We start from the raw sequence: 24,106 nt of genomic DNA on the forward strand, positions 1-24,106 counted from the left end.
CCCGCCGCCGCCCCTCGGGCAGGGCAGGGCGGCGGCATCGCCCCGCTTTGCCGGCTGCTGCCCGCCGCTGCCGGCGGGGCTTCCCCTTGGCGATGCAGCTCAGGAAGCAGCAGACACCCCCCGGCCACCCTTCAGTCAGCAGCCGAAGTTAAGGGCAGCCATGTGGCTCCTGCGGACTGATTTCCTACTCAGAAGCCACAAAAATCCCCCTTCCCATATTTACTCCCACAGTATTTTCTTTGTCTCCTGCAGTCACTGCCAGTGTACCACCCCTCTTGCCTGCCTTGCTGTCGCTGTCAGCACCAACTGCGCTTCCTTCCTGCTTTTTCATTTACAGTACTTTTCCCTTCAAAATGATCCAGTTTGCATTTCCTCACTTCTCAGTCCTTTCCAGCCCTAAATTTCTTCTTAAGCTTTTCCTACTGCACAAGATCTAAACACTAAAAACTACTCCTTTGAGCCATTTGTTCTCCACTATCTCTTGTTTTCCACTATACAAAGAACAAAATATAACAAGAAGTCCAAATCTTAAGTGGTTTTAGCGATGTGTGTTTGAACTTCAAGTACCAAACCATAGACACATTTAGGGCTGAATTTTGCAGGTTTTTTTTTTCCTTTGGGCATATTCTGATTCTTGTTGCCTGTTTCCTTCCTCTCTCTTATTTTGTTGGCCAAAGCACAGCGTACCAAACGCAGGGCCTGCTGTCAAAATGGGTCTCCAGCCGTTTTGCAGACGTTAGCGACTGGCTACACTAGGCCGCTTGGCCTAGTGTCACGTTCCCCTCAAGAAGAACTCGCACGTCTTGCCAGTCCGTGCTTGGCTAAACCCCTGCTGTAGGCACCAAGGGAGGCTAAAGCTCCACCGTGCTGCAGGCAGGTCTGTGCTATTCTGCGTCTGGGTGGAGACTGGCGTCTTATTTCGATTTACAGCAACCGGCCCCTGATGCTGAGGAACTGCATGTGCAGCTCGTGCTGGCCAGTCGCCCTCCCCAGCCGGCGAGTGGGAGCTGCGTTCCCAGGAGCTGTGCCAGCTGCAAATTCCCCTACTTCCAGCTCCATCGCACCCTTCCAGCAGCACAAATGAACCAGAACATACAAGAATATGTTTCCCAGTAAACAGAAGTAACTTGCTCCTTGTCTAAAAAAGGAGTGCAAGCATCGAACCACTTTATACATACGTACAAACTCACTTTGCTCATGCTGATGCGCACTTTGGGTGAAATCAGTTTAGGATAAAAACAGTAAACGTGACTCAGAAGCACATTGGAAGTTTATAGAGAAAAACTATGCTTACTGAGCTCTTTCTGAATTTGTTCAAGCCGTAGGATAGCAAGCTTACTGTTGCAAAACTTGTGGGATTTTTAATAACAGAGAAAGCAGACATTCAAGCTTTGAACTTGGCAATGCAAAGATAACCCTTACACTGATCCCCTTTAAAGCTCAGGACCTACCAGTTCTTGCTAGATCTACCAGTTCTCCTGATCTTTGAATGCTAACAAGATGATGTGTCGTTTATCTTACTCAATTTGAAAGCTATTTTGGGTAAGTAATATCATTATAAATGATTGTGTATAAGTTTGTTATTATATATATGATTTGTAAAACAAGTTCTGGAGACTACACGGTAATAGTATATTTATTGCAAAGCATCCAAGTAAATTATGTTCCATAAAGGAGGTACAGGGGAGAAGGTGGGTTGGAAAGTTTAATAAGTTGTGTTTTTGTTTTCAAGTATTCAAAATATTAGTAAGATAGTAATACTCCTGCTATGTATATGTTACTTTACACATATTCATGCCTGCCATTGACATATCTGACAGGAAAATAATTATGGCAAAAAAGATAAGAAACTAAAAACAGAGCAGTTAGGATGAGCCACCCAAAAATAATGGCTCAACCCTGGTCACAGTGCAGTGAGCGTATTTTAAGGTTTTCCACTTGTAGCAAGGAGAATGACAAGTTGTTAACAGGGAAGAGTCTGTAACAGTACAACACTTAATATATATTTGGCCTTTGTATCCTACCATTATATGGTGACTTCAGAGAAAGATTTTCACATCTATGCAAACGACTACAAAAACAAGATACCGTGACAAACAAGCTTGAAACATAGGAACTGATTTTGATTAGTTTATCCCGTGAGACTGGGTTTATAACTATAGCTATTGATTTGTCTTATTATTTAGTGGAATATGTACAATCAATCATATTTCCATCTAGCTAACCATGATTATTAATATTTTAAACCAGCTTTAAAATGGATTGGCTGAGGAATACAATAGGTCTGTTCTCTAAGACAGTGAGAATGGAGCATGCACAAATTGCATGGAACGAATTATTGCCACTGGACGAAATGATGAAACCTGCATCAGCCATTAGAATATAAATACAGCAAGAGGAATACAGCGTCGTCAGGGGACCAAGATTTCCTGCTTTGAATATGAATACACTGGCTTTGCCTCAGCATTTCTAGAACAGAAGGATACATTTATTCTGTGACAGTAAAAGTATAGAAGTTAAATCAGTGAAGTCCACCTAATGGTAGATGCAAACATTAGAGGAACTCATGTATTTTAAAACAGTGGCTGCGGAAAGCAGTTACTTTCCTGCCAAGACCCAAGTTCAGGATTGTGTGTTGGAGCAGCAGGAGTCGGTGACCTCACGAGCCTCCAGCAGTGTGGGAAAGCATTGTGCTCCCCTACAAGGGATGTGCTTATTTGCAGGGGAAAGACCAAAAGTCTTGGCAGGTAATTAAAAGGGGAAATGCTTTTCAAATACAATATTTTGTTTTGAAATGCAATTGTTCTTTTTCTATTGGATACCAAAAATGTCTAAAAAATGCAATATCCTCTAACTAATTGTATCTGTGCTCTGAGAGAAGAAACAGAGCTATTGTTCTGCTCCCAGCAAGAGCTATTTATATATTAGTCAGTGTAGCACTCCTTTCTGTAGTGATCGTCTTCCACCTACGCAAAACTCCAATCCATTTAAAATAATCAAATTAAGAGAGTTTCTTGCATTATTATACCAAGCTGGTATTCATATAAGGTATTTTCCAGGTTACTTGGATTCAGATCAAAGTAGTACTTGCAGACCTCCAGGCTAAAAAAGTAAATCTTTTTCTAAAAGATTCTCTAACGTCACCGTAAGACCCTTCCTCTTTGAATGAATGGAAGCAGGAAACGGCAACATGAAGAAGGTTATCCTTTAAAGAAATGAAAACTATGTATTTTTTCGGCCAGATAGCTTTGGCAAGTAATACAGCCGTTTCTATAGTGGTAATATTCCCTGATTTGACTAGCTGATGACTGGTCATTCACATGATTGCACTGTATATTCCAGATAGAAACAGGGAAAGTTGCTATTTGTTCTTGTGACCCTTAATTGTTTTTCAAGCAGGAGAGAGTTCCCAAAGTGTGAATACTGGTGTGTTTATTGTCTACACTTGAGATTTGCATTTGTGTAGCTGTACTGGTGTTTAGCCACTGATCAGCTGCTGGAGAAATTACCATTACCTATATGGTCATTAATCGCAGCTATAAAAGTCTGTGTATTCCTGTGTTTTTATTCCCTTCTCTCTTTCATATTACTTTATCATTCTATATCATTCACATATATAAACACATATTAATCATATATTATATATAATGAGACATACATATGTCATAATATATCACTGTCCACTTTTCTTCTTCCTATTCCTTTATGTTGCTTAAATCTTCCAGTTCCCACATGTAATTTCACATCCTATCAAAATGCTAGTTAAATGCTAGTTCATCATTTCCTTTACATTATGCCACTAAAAATTGAAAATAGTTTATCATTCATGTACATATTCATTTATGTCTTTACAACATTTGAATTAATGTTTTTATTTATATCCAACATTTCTGGAACTTGGACATAGGAGGTGGCTAACAGTTATGCATATTTTGTGGATATGGGGCAGTGTTTTAGTGGGGGGCGCAGAATCCAGCTTCATTCCTTGATTTTTTTCCTGTACAATTCAACTCCCGTTAATATCAATAAAGTCTTTCCATTGACTTCAGTAAGTTTTAGGTCAGGCCTTTGGCAAGGAAGTTAAAAACGAAGAGGAAGGCTCTGCACATTTCTGCCCCAGTTAGCAAACAAATGGCTAGACGCTTTTATTTCTCTGGTACTGCTCTGAAATCCTATTCTTGAAACAGGACAGCCTGCTTTTCAAAAACATAGATACTAGGCCTACCCAACCCTGTACCATTATCATACTCAGGTAGGAAATGGGGAGGTATTTTCTGTAGAGAATTTCTAAAAATGATAGGTTTCTACAGTAGAAAGTAGGTCACTATGAAACCATAGCCTAGGGTTGGTGAAAGAACCTTTTTTTTTGATATATTGTTTGAATTCTGTGTTGGAGACTAAAACTGTTTGGTGAAAAGAATTTGGGTGAAGCAATGAAGATCTGCAGATAATGGAAGCAGGCCAGCTGTGTATACACACCTCTGCTGCTTCTCCTTTTGAAGTATACATTTAGGGATACACTTCTCTCCTTTATGAAACAGAAATATGAAATGGTAGGAAAGAGGCTCCTATTCTTCTCTTATGTTTTTTTCATGCAGGCTGAGCATCTCAGACAGAAGAGCAAGCATCTTTTTTCCCTTCTTCCTTGCAAGTAAATTGCTTCATAGAAATTTGCAGTCATTACTGAATTGATTAGAAATGCCATCAGTAAGTCTCTCAGAACATTTGTACTGTTGCCAATTCAAAGTACTTAGTGGATTTGAAAATAAAGCACAAAAATACACAGAGAATCCCGCAGTGACAAGATTACAGGTGTCAAACTTCTGATTTTTTCCTTATTTTAATGGTTGCTATCTCCAGAGAGTTTTAGGACTAAAGTGAAATTGCTTTCAGTCATGACAGCTGGTTACCTTCCTGTAATCCCATTATATAAAAATGAAGTTTGTTCTAATAAAGATGGTATCTGTTCCAATGAAGATGAAACCTGATCATTCTCAGATTTATATTTGTAAGGCTGGACAGGAAGGTGTGTAGAGATAGGGGAATAAAAGGAGTGGGACTGGAGCTAAAACCTGATGTGGAGAGTACAAAGAATACAAGAAAAGGCATGTGAAAATGGAGCCAGTGTATGAAGTGAATGTTGGAGATAAAATGTAAAGGAAATGTAAAGTAAAGGAAATCAGGGGACAGAGTGAAGTGGGTTTAGAGAAATGTAGGCTACTGGGTTGTGCATGCCTTGTTCAATGCTTGCACAGCAAGTCGAGTATATAGGTTGTATTGTTCCTGTGCAGAGAATTTGGTATATAATGTAGAGTTCCCTGCACATACTTAGATCAGCTGCATTTTGGAGTCTTTTGTGCAGTGGCAGCTGCCTGGCAGGACTCTTTGAAATTTATAATGGTAACTTTTGAGATGTCAGTGGGAGACAGTATATTCAAAGGAAGCACTAAGGTAGGAGAAGGGATACCAGAGGAGAGCTGAGGGTGGATGAAAGAGAATGGAACAGAAAAGATATGGGACAAGAATGTGGGATATTTTGGGGTGAGCAGATGAAGGGCTTTACCTGACAGTCCAGGCCAAAGTTTTTTTACTGTCTTATATTCTTAGCAATGCTACCTATGCAAGGAAGATAGGTAGAATTAAGATGCTGCTGTTTAACCCATTCCCGCCCCAGCTGGCTACCCTGCCCTTCTAATGGAAGTTGTTACGCCCTGAGGGAGTGGAGACAGGGACCTTACCTGCTTCCCCGAATAGCGAATAGCGTGGCAATCAGCTTGAGCCACTAGTGAGGACACTGGGCCAGGTGAGTCAGATGCCTGTTGTCTTCTGCTGCACCTCCTACACCGACAGGACCCTCCTGTAGACGGGAGGACAAAATCATGTGCTCAGCAATTTCTTCGATCAGTGCAGGCGGATCAGTCAGGCTCCTGCTGATTTTTGTTGTGTCACAAATCCTCCTGCCTTAGGCAGCCACGTGTGTATTTGTATGTCAGTCCTGGACTTGGAAGACTGCAGGCAAGGGAGAGAGAAAAAAAGGTGGTGTAAAAATGGAAAGGGATAGGTGGCAGCTTCTGTCTGCTCATGGGAAGAAAAGCTTCCTCTTAAGTGCCAGAGAGAAATGTCATGTTTTTGCATGTGCATTTAAAGTTGAATTTGAACCCTGATCCTGTGTGGGATTATTATCCCACCCATTTATTTGGGAGAGGACTGGTTTTCTTATAAAGACCCCAAAATTGGAAGGTGAATAAAAAAGAAATCAGTTTCCTGTTCTAAATCTCAGGAATTTTAACCTAATCACGGTCTTGCGTATGATTTGGCTGGTTTGGTCTGTTTGTATCACCTGAACTACTCATCGAGGGCCTGTAGGGCTGCTTTCAGTTATGCAGGATCCAATTTTAACAATGTATTATTTGCTTTTCATTGTTATTATTACTGAGACCTTTCTAAAAGCCAACTGCTGAGAAAGCAGGGTAATTACATATTGTAGGTGACAAAAGACAATTGATTAAACTAATATGTAACATAAGGAATATTTCTGAGTCTGACCCTGAAAATATCAAAGCACATCTTCACATGAAATTAATAATTTCTACAGATGTAAAGATGAAGAAGGAAAAGGTCACCCACATAAATTCCAATTGGTTTAACTGTAGAATTCCCCTCTCATCTCTTTTTGTGTAGCTTCTTGCTGTTTACTTTGCAAAGTTGTTGATTGATCATCTAAAATGTTCTCTAAGTCAAGCATAGCATTTTTCAAGGTCTGTTTCAGCGCAGTATAAAATAATTAGAGCTATAAACAGGAAAGTAGCAGGAAAGCCACAAACCCCCACATATCTATTACTTGTCAGCTGTAGAGTCTAGCTGTTACCACAGAAGCCTGTTAAAATTAAATACTGAACTTTATTTAATGCACTTATTTGTTCTCTCCTTCTTTGCCTTTACCATTCCTATTTCAAAGCTCTTTTGTTCACTTCACAACATGGCACATTCGCGGTCATGTAGATACTTATAATCCACAGTAAACTGCTGTACAATTCTACTTTGCTTTTAAAAACAAACAAATGGTCTATTGGAGCTTTTGTAGCCACTATATATGTGGCTGTTACAGTTAGTTAAGTATTTTGCAGGACAGATATTCATTTAGATCAGTTTGTAGACAAAACAGAATTTAGGATAGATGTCTGCTAGAAATTAAAAGGAAAAATAATAAAAAAGAGAAGGGAAGTGTGTTTTTGGAATTCTACATTAGCATTCTAATGCAATATTTTTGTTTTAAAAAATTAATTTATCTTTTTTATAATTCATTGGAACAGTTTATTTTGCCCACCAATGAGCTCTCCGTAGAAACAGTCGTATCTTAGTAACACACCAAAAATAGAGTTAAGGGAATACACTGTGTCTGCATACACCACCCTTAAAGAGATGTTTGTAGTTAGATTCCTTATTATGAGAGTTCTCCTTCCATAATACAGGCAGAGCACTGCAGCATGTCTCAGTGATCCCTAGATTGATGTCCTTTAAGTGTGAGATACAGAACCCTTCCATATGTATTAATCCCTGGCCTTTGTAGGAGAATATTAGCAAAGATGTCAGACTGATGTCTGTTGTAGCTGGGTTTTTTTGGTTTTGTTTTTCATTGGATACTGGCCAAAGAACTAGATGAGGACTTTTTGCTTGGTTCATATAAATCACAGATACACCTCTGAGCTGGTAATGACGTTTGGCCACTATCAACTGAATTCAAAACTGTTTTGGATACTGCCTCAATCTTTTTTCCAGTCCCAACTTAGAAAAATCTTGAAAACATTACAAGTGGTGTCACCTCATTCCAATCTGTAATTGCTCTGTTGGGCACTTCTTTTCCACTATATCACAGTCAAGCTGGAAGACCCTAGCCGACCCTAGCTTTACTCCCTCTCTTACTGTTTTGCCTCTATGCATTTTGCTCTCCCCTGGTTGCTGTACAGCACCTGTTTGTCCTCTGGCATATAACTTTGTTCTCCCTGCTCCTTACATGTGAAGCGATCGCTTTGAAGTGATCCAAGGGAACTATTACGATGACAGTCAAGCTTCTCTGCAGGACTGCGTCAATATTTATACCAAGCTGATTATTAAGCATATGACTACATTGTAAAATCTATTTAATTTAACGAGTGCTTCAAGGGAAAAGAAGCAGGAAGTAAAGAATGGGCTCGAGGGCTATGTGCACCTCATGTCTTTGGGCTGGGCCTCAGCCCCAGATTTGGGTGGTGACTGTGCTATTATTGTGTCAGCTAGAAGGGGATGGGGCATGTTTTTCAGCTGATTCTTACACTGCCTGTTAGCTGTTAGTTGCTACGTCCCAGTTGAGAGTAACATCTGCCTTGGCTGGTCTTCTTCTCCGATTCAAAATAACCTGGGTCTTTTCAAACCACTGTAGGGTAGACCGTATTCTAACCCTGATCCTCCACAGAGGCTTCTAAGATGTCAAGCAATGGAGCATACTACCCCAGGTTTTGATTAAGAGGAAGAATAGGTATCAGCTTTGGTTTCAGGCCCAGGCTAAGTGGGGAAATGAGAACAGAGTCAAGATATGTCTGATCTCAGCATGCACTTATCAAAAGAACGTGTAGAGGCAAGAAAGAGGCCTAGAAACCAGGAGAAACCAGGCAGATTTAAATTGAAGCTCTCTCTCCCTGGGCATGAGGAGAATGAGGCAGAGAGACAGCATCTGTTGAAACATCGTTTTAAAAATTCTGTATTTGCACAGTTAATCAAATTTTGCAGCAGCAGCAGGAGAGCTATTTCAGAGTAAGAAATGGGGATGCTGGGAAGGATCCTTTTTCCAAGAGTGCTGCATGTTAGGGTGCTGTGAACTGTCAGTGATGTTTTAGGAGTCTGAGTGGGGATGGAAGAAGAGGAAGCTGATGCGTGAGAAGAAGCAGTAGAGTTTTAGAAGCCATGAGGGCAGAGGTCTTTAACAGTCCTTTCTTATAGCCTGTGTATGCCCATCCCACCCTAGGGACACTTTTCCTTTGGTTCTCTTTGGCTATGGTGTCTCTATGCTCAGGTCTCAGGTCAGTCCTCACCCTACAAAAAGTATAATCTTTAAGCAGCCCCAGCTCACTTCCTTTATCTTCCATATGGCTGGTAGCGTGGCAGATCAGGGACCTGTCCCTGGTGGGGAGAATGGATGTGGGAAAACAAAGAAGATAGGGCATTGACAGGAGGGTAGGAGGCCTGTAATGATGTTGAGAAGTGGTCTATGGGGAGGGAAGAGATTCAGTCTAAAATAGCTGATCTTGTCTTCTGGGTCCTAGCGGAGTTGGCAGAGCACTGCCCTCAGCAGCTGTCAAAGGGCTACGTCTACATTAGCGATTTGTCTCACAGCAATAGCGCAGTTCTGAGGAAAATCCTGTGATTGTCTGCATTTACCATGTGTTGTTTCAGTTCTCAGAGCAGTTTTGGTGCATACAAACTAAATTCCTGAAGGAGGAAATGACAACAGAAGCGTTGCTCCAAATGTGCTCCAAATGCACCCTAGTGCTAATGGGGACAGTGGGTTCCAAAATAGCATGTGAGCTGCATCATCACAAGGTCCTCTAGCTTGTACCTAACACTTTTTCTCTTCAGAAAGCTTTAAATCACCTGTGTAGCAGAGGTGTGTGGCTCAGGGGACCAGGCTAAATATAATCCAAAATAACCTCCCAAAACACTTAAAATGGAAATGTGAGGTGCCTCAGTAGTTTTGATCTACTGATCCACTCCTAATGTGCTGAATTACTTTCTAATTAAATACAGCGTACTTTGCCTATGCCTTCAGCTGGCTTTGGGATATGGCAAAACCAAAATAAACATGTGCCTAGAATGCTTCTTGTGTCTGAAAGGAGGGAGCATCTGCACCCAATTTAAATATACATGTTAGCTTTTAAGACAGCTGTTTAATCACTACCAATGTTGCTCATTATAATCTGAGTGGAAGAGAGACAGCAAAACCTGCAGGCAATCACTGTAGGTATGCTGCATAGGATACACGGAAAGCTGTCAAATTCCACGCTAGGACAGGTAAAGGCAACAGCCTGAAAACTGCACTCAGTAGGATGCATACCCACAAAAAAAAAAAAAAAAAAAAAAAAAAAAAAAAAGACAGAGGCACAGCTGGGTGGGTGAATAACTGTGAGAATATCATTCTCTCCCAAATAGAAGCTACTACATGCTTGCTACAAGGGTATAAGAAACCAAACAATGTTTAAACCAGAATGATGAATACATGTAACAATCAATATTTACTAATACAATCATGGAATTGTATTGTCTTCTTTTTTTCACCTTTCCTATGATTTCCATTTATTTATGAGCTTCTTTATTTGTATAGCACAGTGAGAGCACTGACTCAAGCCTCTGCAAGCACTGTGTGCTCTATACTGCTATTGTCACTTACAGTCAAGCTTTAGTTACAGCTATTCCCAGGAGCCATAATGTGTCCCCATTCCTCACATATCCTACCGTGAATTGCAAGTATGTTCTAACAAAGTGTTATGAAAGGGCATGCAAGATTACAAAGACATTTTTTAGCATGGAAAAAATCTCATTTTCTGTACGAAGCTGCAATTTGTACAGTTTAATCTTTTTTTTTTCTTACCATGTCAGATAAACCTAGACATGCTGCTCTCAAATGATAGCACATTTTGAGATCTGAGAGAAACAGGGAGCCTCTGGAACATATTGCAAAAGCCTAAAGCACTTAGCAACAGAGAGAGTGTGGGATGCAGTGACAGAAGCCAGAATGTGGAAGCTAGTGACATTGAGGAGGCTGTTTGGGAAAGAAGAGCTTTTACTTTGTTTATAATTTCAGTAATTCTAAAGAAGTTTGGTGTGTGGGAGGTCACTGTGGTCTGTGACTCTGTGCATACATTCTTCTCTGTGCAACTGTCCTTCAAAATTGTGTTATAATTATTATACAAGAGTGCTGCATGTATTAATTTCCTTCTGTATTTCCTGTTTCTCTCAAAAATCTGATATGTGCTTTCACAGAGAAGTAAAATTAAGATACTTGTGGAGTGGGCATTTGTTTTGATTTATTTTGTCCTGTTGAAACATATTCAATTGATATGCGTTATAAAGAGATGCACCTCAGGAGAGAGCTTGATTGCACAGCTTGATACTGCACATACCAATGTAACTCACTTGCTGCATGCAGTGAAGCAGCATTCTTATTTTGTAATAGGTCCAGTCTTTAAAATCATAAAGTGCTGTGGAGTGACAGAAGCATTCGCCACAATGATTTTTAGGGTTCTGCACTAATATGAACTAGAACATCCTGAGAGCAAACAGTAATGATGGATGTCAGATATCCAGTAATGAGAAGATGTCTGAGCCACTGGCCAGGCTAAATAGAGGCTGAAATAAAGAAACATCTCCTACATCAGAGCAAGTTTTAAGAAGGGGATTCAGAAATCAGTGTATTCCTGAGCTCCATATGCCCCACTGAGGTAAAAGTGATCTGGAGAACTGGAATTTTACTGAGCAATCTCTGGCAGCCCTGTTTTACTGAATGCACATCTATTGGCAAATGCAAAAATCTCTGTTCTCTTAGCAGTTATTGTAAACTGTAAATGCAGGGGCTATGCAGCTGTATGCCTGAAACAAAGTCTATATGCTATACAGGACTGTGTTACTCAGGGAGTATGGAAATGTTATCATAAATGTTAAATTTTGTATTTAATGGTGGCTGTACTAGCCATTACCTTGCATTTTCTTTTTCCTGTCTGCAAATGTGTTTTGTCGTTTGCATTACTCAGTAATCTAATTCTTTCCACTTTTCAGGTATTCTATGTTAAAAATAATGGTCAAGGAGTGATAAAGATATACAAAATTAAGATGATAACAGAGGTGCTATAGGAACACATAGAAAAAAATGCTGAATAAATTCATATATAATTAGTGATGCCAATGATACTATTAGTCTTCAAATCTACAAACTTATGTATCACTGAAAAGTTCTGTGTAGAAGAGTTTCAGGCTACTGTTGATATTCTTTAACCCAGCATGAGACCTGTCATCCCCCTGTCTAAAGGGAATTAGATTCATCCCAACTAGTAATAAACTGATTACTTCTGAAAAGATGCAGTCATTTCAGTTACTAAAATCCTGGAATCACCTTACACTAAATGACAAAATTAATAAAATAAAATAAAATGACACAAAATGAAATCACCAGACCAAAGCTGGGTAACAAACTTATTAAAAGAAAACAATAATGATAAAATACAGAGACATCCCTAGCCTGCAAGAGAAGTGTAGACAAGGCATCATGAAATCATCCAGGCTACAACAGGGTGAACCTGAAAAGTCATCTCATCCCACTTATGAACATCAATCTCTTCAAGCCTTTCAAAACTCACTGGGACCTCTTATGGTTCACTAATGAAGAGATGATCATCTTGGCCTGATCCTCCCTAGGTCCCTTTGCTTAGGAAAGACCCTAAAGTAATGCTCTTGCATTCATACCCTCAGGGTAAAACACTCTCCTCGAGGAAGTTTCCCACACAACCCTGTCTGCAAACTTCTCAGGGCTTAAGTGCCAGACTGTCTCTCTATATATTTATGTATTTTAATGACTCTCTTCCATATTAATAGCTGCAGAGCCCCAGAGAGGAAGTATCACCTGTTGAAGAGGTTTAGAGACCTGAAATTCCAGCACCATTGCTAAAATATATGTCTACTCTCACTTCATGTTTTCCCTTTCTTACTTTCTTCTCCTGCTTCCAGCTACTGCCTTTCTCTTCTGTTAAGGAAGGCCATTATGCCATTATCTCAGATCTCTGCTGTACCCAGCAGATTAATTGCTGCCATCAGCCCTGAATTCCCTGACTCGGAAAATAGAAATCAGAGACGTGAGGGAGCACCGCCCCTTCTGTGGAGAACGTGTGCGACCCCTCACCTTCCAACTCAGTGTCCCCACTCTCTGCCTCCTACTCCAACTGCTTTTCCTAAAAACACTTTAGATAATGGAAATTATAGGAGCAATAACAGCAACCCCCCTTGCCTCTGCTGACAAGTCTTCAATTTTGTTTTCAAACAGTGCGAAGGCTTTTCGAAAGACACAAAAAGGAACATTTTGGGATGCTTCAGCTCCTGATACTTTGCAATAATAAACCAAAGCCCTTTTCCCTATAAAACTTGTCTGAAATTCCCCCTTTAATGTGTGAAGGCAGCCAGCATCAATAGCATATAGGGAACTGGAGCTAGATACTAGTCAGGATTGCTGTTATTACAGGGAAGTTTGCCGCATTTTAGACCTGAGACAGTAAGGCCTAGCATCTGCCACAGCCAACTTTGTCATACCCCAACACCCAAATCACCACAAGCATGCATAAGAAGGTGAAAGTCTCTCTTTTAGGAAGAATTCTGCAGGGGATATTATTTTTTTCTTTCTAATTTCTTTCCCTCTTCTCTCCAGACTGTCCCTTACTACTCTCCTGAGCAGCCCCTGGCGCTGTACTAGAGAGACCTACTTCTGTCAGTGTCCAAGGCATGATTATTTTTCTCTTAAGAGAAGATTCTCTTCTCTTGAGGCTCTACTCTTTAACATCATAGGCACTTCAGATGCTGCAGTCCATTCTCCTTTCTCATCCTTTGCTGTTCCTTCTGGCCTCTCCACTTTATCCCTTTATCCTACCTTTGTCTTCTCCCCCAGTGGTTTCTGTGGATACCTATATACCATCTTTGCTTCTGTGCTTCCTCCTCTTCTTCTCAAGAGACTATCACTCACATGCTCTTTTCCTTCCTGTCCAACTACCACAGAAGCTGTACTATCATCTGCTGCAGTTCCTCCTCGCTTTATGCCAGATGCCGTATCTTACAGCCCTTGAACTTTCAAAGGCAAATTGCAATCTCTCACTAATCCCAGCAGCAACAATCTCTCCTGCCTTGTTATCTTCATATTTTTATGTCCCCAGTTCCTTCGCTGTGTGCTCCTGTGGTACTATAAATACTGGCCATTAAAGGTGTGGCCACACTATACAAAGTAGCACCTAGCAGAAATACAGAAGATGATCCCAGATATATTAACTTCAGAGACAGATTGCTCTGATACGTCCTTGCACTGTAGTAACATTATTCTAGTGTTTCCACACAGCACTGCACTATGCCAAATGGCTTAAGTTTGTTTAGAGCTGGCTCAGATGCCGCATCTGCCATCAGATCAGGACTGGCACCAGAATCATGTGACCCCTTACAGAAATCGGGATTTGGCATTATGGCACCGGTCAATTCATTTTTTCTTCCTAGACTTCCCTGAAAATACTCTGATTTTCACTCTCCTTGATCTATCAGGGTGTTGCACGCTATAGATCATATGGGTGCTGAGAGTCACAGGAGAAGCACTTGTGACAGAGTGCATGTGGCTCAATGAGGGCTAGGTGGGTATTGCTGGGATATCTGAAAGGACAGTAGGAGAGCTATTATAGTAAGATAGGTATTATGCTCGGACATGCTTCTTAATGTGTGTTTTAAGGAAATTATTAAGAGTTCTCTGGAAGAACTGTACACATCTGCAGCATGGATAAGGGCATGTTCTCTATTCTCTCAATCCTTGAAAAAGATTGTAGTAAAGCAGTGTAAACAGAACATCAAGATGGATTTTCTGAAGGGGGTTCAGGCTTACTCCAATCTGTGACTGATCTGTTGCCTACTAATTGAGCTGCGTAGACCAGAGGTCTCTAGGTTAGGTATTTACATGTAGATGATCTATGGAGAGTAGCCTGAAAAAACAGAGGCTCCTAGGAAAGTATATGACGCACTGAGTTTGTTATTTTGAGGAAATAAACTAAAGATCTAAAGAAAAGTATATTGGGATTCTGGAGCTGCAGAAAACTTTTTGTAGTAGAGCTTGATGATGAGGTCTTATTTTCTTAACCAATTCATGTGACAAAGGCTGTGTCTATATTCACAAGCAAAGCAGTGCAAGAGGAGCAGATCTGTACAGTGAAACTATTAGCGCCCACTGTTCATGCAGGACATGTTTCAGGGGGGGTTACTAGTTCTAGTCTGTTGCTACAGGCTAAAACTCCTCATACCAGCTGGGGAATGTGTGCTCTTGGAGTGCACATTTGAGTTTAGTTTCATTCAAAAGGACTTCAATTCGTGCGCTCAAGACCACTCCAGAACAGGAAACAAGTGCAGTAAGGGGAGGTGATCCAATTTGCTTTGAAAGTGCACGCTTGATCCAAACCAAATGCTAATATAGATGCACCCAAGGTCTCAGATCTGTTAGCTTGTTTTTGTTTTTTTTTTTTATTCTTGTATGATTATGTTTCTGATGAATAAATTATATTTAAGTTATATTCGTGCTAACTCAGACTGGTGTATGTTGCTTGATTTCAGTGAGGTTGTGTCTTTTTTCTCTAAGGAATCATTCAGCCAGTCTTTCCTAATGAGATTACACAGGTACAACATAATATTTGCTCCTGTAAGGATAATTTCTTAAGCAACTCCATTGCTAATGATACAGGAAAAAAACCCAAAATCTATCTAACTCACTTATATTGGCTCTGCTAGAATAAATACTATGCTTTTGTCTCTAAATTTAATAGATATGCCTGAGTATACAAAGTAGATCCACTGAGTAAGAAATGGCCATTTTAATGTATTTATCCTAGTGGATGAGAAGCCATATGTCCACTTTGAAGCATGTTAGTAAAATTTTCAAAACCTGCTACCAAAATTTCATCTACATTTGTGTGGCCAAAGTTCATGAGATTTTAATTATTCTATCAATTAAACGTGTTAAAGTGCTGGTAGGAATTTTTTTTCCCCTAGGGTACCATGAGGTAGAGGAAAGACAATAGTTTGATTTCTCTAATTAGAAATTCTGAGGGAGAAAAGGGTGAAAGATTACAATTTTATTTAGAGCATCTCTTGGATAAAAAGTAATTGTAAAGAACAGACTGATACTATGCTGAGCAGAAACATATGCAGCTGTATTTTTAATGCATATAATTGTCTCTGGTCTATAAAACGGTCTATAAAAGGAAGAGGAAGTAAAGGTTTCTTATCCATTAGAAAATGAATATTACAAAAAGAGTTGTCTGCTTGACAGTTAAAAACTTTAACAGAGTGATAAAACTTTAAGAATTAGGACCTATTAGCTTTTTCTCTAAAAACCTATAATAGGGATATTGAAAACAAACCCCCCAAATGTGCTGTATAAGATCTCAAATTAATAAGATGATTGAAGGAGTCTTCACTCACAGCTAAATCAAGTAACCTTCTCAAATCATGTCACTGTTTCTTAAATAGGGATTCCCAACAGACTATGCATATTATGGATTATTTGCCCATACTGTTTTATTCATTTTTAATGTGTTACACTTTCATGGCAAATGAATGTGTATGTCAGTGCACACAAGCTAAACATTATTCAATTACAAATGAGCAAGACTTTCATTCCTTTATGATTTTCAGTATTTTATAAATGTATGTATCCTTTACTGCTTCCCTTTCTCTGTATGCCTTTAAGCCTTTTTGTCCATCTCACAAGAAAGAGTTACCAGCCTGAAGTTTCACATGAATCCAGCTCACTTCTGGAATACTACTCTGTCATAGTTCTCTCTGCATCAGTGAGTTTTATGTCATTTTGATAAGATATTATTAAATTGCATACATGAAGTATTTTTAAAGTAGACTAAATGTTGTTACATGTACACCCCAGCCAAAGCTTATAGTAAAAAACCAACATGAATAAAATCAAAACAGAAAAAAACCCTAGGCACTAAACAGAAAATAAAATAAAAATGCATAGCAAATAAAGCTGCCTTCAAAAAAGAAGACAGAGATATAAAAGTATCAGCTATTTAAAAACTATTGTAATCAAAATAGAAATCACTTGCTACACTAATTATAAGGTGCAGCACCAAACACCAAGAAGAATTTTTTTTTTTAACAAGGTGCTCCACTTAAGTATTTGCATATTACTATTCTTTTTGAAACTAATGTTTTGCCCTTTAAAGCATTAAGAAAAAAGATTACAGGAAAGCTTCTCCAGTCATATTAGCTGTAGCAGATCTACTTGTGCTCTCCAGCTCAATTTATGCAAGCTTCTCTATCAGTGGCAATCAGTGGTTCACTACCAAAAGAAGTCAGCATTCCTGTGGGAAACTACTGCACTTCTACCCATCCTTGTTAGCAGCTGGTTTTTAGTCTGGGATTTTAATCTTCCTTCTAGCAACTATTTACTCTTCTTTAGTGCCATCACATTTTTGCATATTGCAGCTTTTCCTACAGTCCTACTAAGCATTTAACGATCCATTATCTTTATTTCTATACAGATATATTCGTAAATATATAATTCTGTTTCTGGACAGTTTTCACTTCATCAGATATAATCCAGCAACAGCACCAATTGCTTTGAAGAGACATTATTCTAATTTTTACTTAAACTGAAATAGAGCCAATGTGCCCCAGCTTCACTCTTTTTGAAACTAGACAAATATCTCTTCCACATGTATGCAGAACACAAAATAATTATTTGTATTTAAACATTAATTTCCTAGAGTCAAAGTAGTCAGACAAAAGTTCACAATGGTTGTAGCATATATTATTAGAAAGAGTGACACAGAAAATAGGATTACACATACCAATAAAAAAGTATTGTTGAGAACTATGAAATCAGCAAGTAAGTATTTGAAGAGAAAGATACTTCTACTTCCTTGCATAAGAAAGGCTTATTAACCATCAAATAACTACTCTTCCACATTGCATAATTTTCTACTGCTGACTTCCAAGCTGCTAAGTCTCCTAGCCCAAGGTCAGGCTGTTGCCCAAAACAATTTCTGTCAGCTGCTTCAACAAAACTCAATCAGCAGATACTTTGACCTTAGAGTGAAATATTCTGGCAACTGGGTGAGAACCTAATATGAATGAAAACCAGAAGCAATGATGCCCAAAAGTTTCAGAACGCATATTTAATGGAATAAGAAATGGCCTGAAATGAGATGCATAGATCTAAAAATACTGGAGGTCATCAGCAGGTTATTTTAACTCTCCCTTTGTTTGTTGCCAGTGGTTAATTCCTAGAAGAGTCTATTTTGATCCTGTGAGTGCTCCCTGACCAAACGCACAACAGAGAAGTGTTATGATAAGAATGCATTTGGCTCTTCAGGAGTTATATATACAAACAATAGTGTTATTTCCCTGAGGCGATTTCAATCTACAGCATTTGCGGCAGCTCAGAATTATGACAACAAATGTACACCAGGAGGATGTGAACAAAAATGCATTGTCATGTTGGGCTTCAAGGGAGATTTGGGAAAGGCCTCAGAACTCATCTATTTCTTGCTCCTTGGGTTTGAAGTTTGTTTTGAGAATCTTCATTAAATGAAGAAAATGCAGGATGATTTTAAGCAAAACATGTCACTGCTTCTTTCCAAACTCAAACCTTAACTATTAGATGCCTAGCGATCAGCTTAAGATCAATGCAGATAAAACAGAATTTGTTTCCCTGCTCCATCTCTGCTACTTCTGTTCTCACGTGCCACAGAAAATATAACCATTTTGCCTGTCTCTCTGCTCAAGAAACTGAATGTTGTCCTTAGCTCAGGCCTCTCTCTGGGTTTTTATATGTACGGCTAAGTGTTTCACAGTTTTCATACATTTCTAAGATGTAGCTTTCATCCACATCACTAAAAATCTTGCCCAGACTTTTCCCTTTTCATACTTGTCAGAGATTTACAGGGCTTTTGCTCAAGACTTCTTTATTATCACTCTAAACTAGCCTTAGGCACAGCTTTATTAGAAGAACCCCTCCAGCTTCCTGAGCTTTGAGACAGAATCTTTGAGTGAGAGAAGAAGTTTACCTGCATGGTCTGTCCAGTGAGGCAAAATTAGCATATCCCCAAAGAAATATTTGCAGAGCCTTGGAATGCTTTCCAAAATAAACTATATCAGTTGGTATCTACTTGAGTAGAATGCACTAGTAAACTGCAGTAAAGCATATCTTAATCAAGTAATGAAAATATCAGAAATTGTAGGCAAACTATCTCATTGCAGCAATACTTCCATCTTTTGGAAAGTCACTAAGGGACTTTTAGGTGTCCAACTGCTAGCTTAGGTACCTAAGTCCATGAAGCAGATCTCAGAATCTGTTCTGTTTCAATTTAAACCTTTTACAAACTCAGACAGCTATATAACAACCATATTGCATCTCCCTCCTGAAAGCCAGGTTAACCCATTCAATGTGTAACAGTACAGCCTGAGTAGGTGAGACAAATCTCATGGATTGTTCACACCAATATTACAGATGCCTCCATTTTATTTGAAAAATTGACTGAGCAAGATGACTTCATCGCTATAACACCCTTTCTAGACATCAACTGAAATACCTCCATGTGCCTAAGAATATTTCCCTAACAATACACAGAAACTGAGAAACCCATTTTGGGGGATTCAGTGAGTATTCACACCCACCTGAAAAAGAATCAGTTCTATATTAAAACCTTGAAAGTTTACACTTTGTCTTTAGAGTTTGGTATTGAAACCTTTCATACGATACAAAAACCTTTCATATGATACAACCAAAAAGCAGTGAGTAGCCAGTATATAAACTGCCAGCCCAAACTTGAAGCAGCTCTGTAAGAACCTGACAGTTGCACAGTTCCTTTGCCTGTTGATCATTCTTATCCTCTCCCGCATATATGCTAAGCCACCAGATCAGAAAGGAAGCCAGGGACCCTTTTCAAGTAAAAACTGGGAGTTTTCCCTCTCTGAGTATTCATTTGCATTAAAACTGTTCCAGATCTGCTTTCAGTGTACCTGAAAAAAACATCAATTGTTTGTCAAAAGATTCACAAGCTTCAGCTAATTTGTTAATATAAAGTTTAGAGTACAGAGAACATTCCCTTGTCTGATAAACTTTTTATACTACTTGGCAATAGGAACAGCTTGTGAACTAGAACAGTATACGACTATATCACCATCTCAGTAAAGGACAGGATCTGCTGCTTTGTTTGAAAAGCAATGTGATCCTTCTTACCCTCCAACTCTGTAGGTACTGGTTTTTTTATAATACTGTTATCTGTACTGTGTCCTAAATAAGTCACTTCCACCAGCACTTTGCACATTTCCTTACCTTTGCAGTCAGTCATGTACCTTCCTAACTCAGGACATGTTTCCTCACGGTGCAGCAAAAAATACAGATGCTAACAAAACATGACAGTTCATCTCTATCATCCCCTTACTAAATTTTCCATTGAAAGGTAGCAGGTGTCCCTTTCAAGCTTAAAGTTAAGGCCAGAAATCCACAAATTCCATCTGAACTGTTAAGGCAGATTTAAGTAAGGCATATGAGTCTAAGGATACTTGCTACAGCTCTACCAAACAGCTCTAAAACAGGAAGGGCAGAAGGATGGAAAGGAATTGATGACAGTGTAATCCCCCATAGCTGTCCATAAATGCCCTGCACTTCCAAATCTGTCTCATCAGTTGTAGGTATAGACCAGTGCCACACAGTGTGATAGCAATAAACTTGCAGTTCTGATGCATCCCTCTGCTTGCTGTACACTTAGTTATTTGAAAGGTACACTGATTCCAGCAGACAGGCTGCCTTTTTTGCACTTCGCCAAGTTCATCCTCTTTCTACTCCCAGTGGATGACCTTAATCATATTTTTAAAGTATATCCCTGCCATTCAGCAACTTAGTTCACCTCTTTCAGCTATCTGAGGGCATTTTAAGGACCCTTATCAGGCAGAGCTATTCTTCTGCACCATATCTGACTCCCTGTATCGTGAATAGCAAATACTGTACTGTCATATTAGACATTTTGTTTCTATTGGTCCTTGACTAGGTTTTCCTGGCTAACCCACAAACTGTGAATTTCTCTGTAAAAATCAGCACGTACCTGCTGCTGCTTCTTTCTCTGGAGTGAGTAACTTCTGTTTTTTAAATCGAACAATGCACTGCTACTCAAAGGGGAAGTACTCTGTGGATTCCCACTGGGACTTCCCACTAAGCACACAGCAAATACAGTAAATGCCAACCACACAGCTCTGAATATACTAGCCCATAAACATGTTCAGCACTGTTTTAAAAGTCCTGTTAGCCTGAAGGTGATAAGCAATGGCCAGAATCATCTCATCTGAAACTTTTTTTCCCCTAAAAGCATCAAAGAAGAGATTACATAAAATTAGAACTTTCATCTCTGGGGACTTGTCCACAATTGTCTTTGCCTCCGAGTATCAGCCAAATCTACAGGCACATAATTCAAGTGTACGTGTGTCACAAGCATCCTAGGAAAGGATCTAAATATGCATCTCAAGAGTTACTCAAGTAGGGAACAAACTTCTTTTAATGTAATAAATAGGGCTTGGCAGACATTACCTCAGCCCCTGTACCCTGATACCACTGGACACTCTTCCTGTCTAACTCTATTGTGATCAAACAGTGTTTTCCCCCCTTTGTTTGCTCTTTGTAACTTCACTGTATTTCACACAAGTGGAACTGACACAAGAGAAGTTAGCAGGCAGCTTGATGAGCAAGCTTTTTCCCTTTTCAGCCTCAAGCATACTCTTGGCCCTATAGCCATGGGAACAGACATTTCTTCTAAGGGTTTTTACTAAGTTAACTCTTGGTGGGTCCTTCTGTGGCCTAATTTCTGAGGCAGCTTTACTCATATCTGACCTAAAGATATTATATCATAGGTTGCTATGGCTTCTCTGCTTAGGTCAGTGGATTTACCTAAATACCATTTCTCAGGAGTCTATGCCAACTCTCCTATGAGACCATCATCTTGTCTGGTTCCTCTTTAATTTTACCGTAATTCAGACTTAATATCTAAAAGTTCACCTACCAGTGATGAATAAATCATTGGTCTTCCAATCAACAAGTAACTTTTTTTAGGGTATAGGGACATACATAATTCAGAGAACTGCTATAAACTCTCCAGGTCATACAGGTACTGATGTATATACTCCATTTTTTGAGGAAATTCTATCAGGGTTTCAACTTCAATAGACATCAATCTTATTCTTTTCACTGCAAGCTTTTCTCTGTAAACATCACATTACACATCCTGAAGGCCCTTTTGAAGAATAAATAATCTTTACAGAGTTAAAAGTTCTTTCTCTGTAACTATAAGCATTTTTAACTTTTGGACCCACTAAACGTTCGACATGATGGAGACTGAGGTGTAAATTCGAGTCTTCTCAAGGACAGTAAAAGATAAATCAATATTCTAAGCATCCAAAATTGAAATAGCACACATGACATCATGCTTTCTGCAATGTGGTTCCTTGCTATGGTTCTACTTGGCTTTCTGCCTGGGTTGCTGAGTGTGTCCAAATTGTTCTTGTGCTATGTTCTCCCTGCTAAATGGAGGTTTACTTGGACCCTATTGAGCCCTGACCCAGGAATTTTAGTCTGAGCATTCTTTTTAAGCTGACTGATCAGCTGTGGTTAACTTCCCATTGGTTAAACCTTTATCTTTACATAGCTCTGTAATCTTCCCTGTTGGGAAATGACTATACTCTATTTCTCTCACTGTTTTCTTTGACTCAAATTGTTTCTATGGCTGCAAACACTAATTCAAAGTACTAATGTTACACTCAGTCCACCATCTGCCAGCCAAATTTTAGAGATATGCACAGTTTTGCTCAAGAGTCTCGTTTACAGTCTCTCAAGCATCCCATGAAGCTTCTAGGCCCTGCTGCTTTATAAGGGCGTGTCTCGTGTCCCCATGAATTTGGAGATCAGCCCTTTGGGATATAGCACCATCTAGTGAGGCAAACTAGTCAGCTCCTCTTAGGAATTTGAAAAGGATGTAATCAGAAGTACTTACAGTGGCACAAGAAGCCAGTGTTTATTACTCCTCTGGAATCCATCACAGGAAGTTCTTTGGTTAGTGTTGCAAAGCACACACAGGCTCTTTAAACGGAGTAATAACTGCTCTGCAGGCCAGGTTCTTACGTTTCAGTTGTGTTGTAAAATTTGTCTCTGTACCCAGTGATTCCTAAAACACCAACTTTGTGCAATGTCTTTTTCTTGAAGGCTTGGTTGTCTACTTCCTTCACAGAAATGTGAGGAACTCTCTCCCAATTTCACCCAGCCATTTGTTTCCACCTACATACATGGCCAGTGTCTTGGGTTGCTCCACTCATATGAACAGCCTTTAATGGTTCCTCATAACACCTTCCCATAGCCACACGATACCTATTGGATAATGGATCCACACAACTCCCAGCAGGGAACAATATAAAATGAGTAAATCAGATATATTAGTCATAAAGCCACTTAAAAATTTCCTTATTCCCCACAGCATCTGGATCATTCCAATATCATTTCTCTGGCCTCACAAATGAAATATTCTCTGGTTCTTATCATTCAGCATGCTGAGGCTGCATCTCTCCAGTGGTTCAAATCACAGTTTCTTTACTATCAACCATAAATTACTTGGATACACTTTTCAGGTACTTCTTTGCTTCAGCCTTCCCTGTTGATCTTTTCTCATTTGATTTCAATGAACTGCCTCCTGCCTCCAACTGGCCCTGCCTGTCAGGGTTCATTGCCCGCTCATAACATTTCTAAGCCTTCACTTTCACGTTTTAAATTAAGCAGGCCCTTGTGCTCATCATAACTACGAACATGGCAACTTAACTGGTGTCCTTCAAATCCCTCCAAAATCCCTTTGCCGTAATGCCTATAAAGAGGCTGCTATGGCTGCTTCCTATAAGGTTGATCGATATGGTCTTGTTTCTCAGTTTGCCACCATCTTTGTATACGCAGATGTTACCTCTATAGAGAGCTAGCCGAGATACACTTTTTTCTCTTCTCTGTGACAGTGCAGTAGACCTGCCAAGTGATACTGTAAACTCAAAGCAACATCCCAAGAAAAACATCATTCAAACATGTCCCACAAGATACCTTTTGACATTGCTGAAGCTTCCTCCAGCTACCTTTACGGGGGAAAAAAAAAAGAGGAAAATCTTGATTTTGTAAAGCATGGTCACCGCTATGCAACACGGCTCCAGCGAAGTTTCTCCAACAGATGAACTCCCCCGCGGCTGAGGGAAACAGCGGGCTTCCCCCAGGGGGTGAGGGCAGATTTCACCGCTCCCCCTGCAGCGGCTGCCCGCG

General features: G+C 39.6%; 1 protein-coding gene across 1 annotated transcript in view; it reads left to right on the forward strand.

Moving 5' to 3' along the window:
• The window catches only part of CFAP54 (cilia and flagella associated protein 54), a 144,703-nt gene that overhangs the window by 5,292 nt on the left and 115,305 nt on the right, over window positions 1-24,106 (forward strand). The window lies entirely within an intron of this gene.

Source organism: Apteryx rowi, unplaced genomic scaffold, assembly GCF_003343035.1.
Source record: "Apteryx rowi isolate R43461 unplaced genomic scaffold, aptRow1 scaffold_237, whole genome shotgun sequence".
Lineage (NCBI taxonomy): Eukaryota > Metazoa > Chordata > Aves > Apterygiformes > Apterygidae > Apteryx > Apteryx rowi.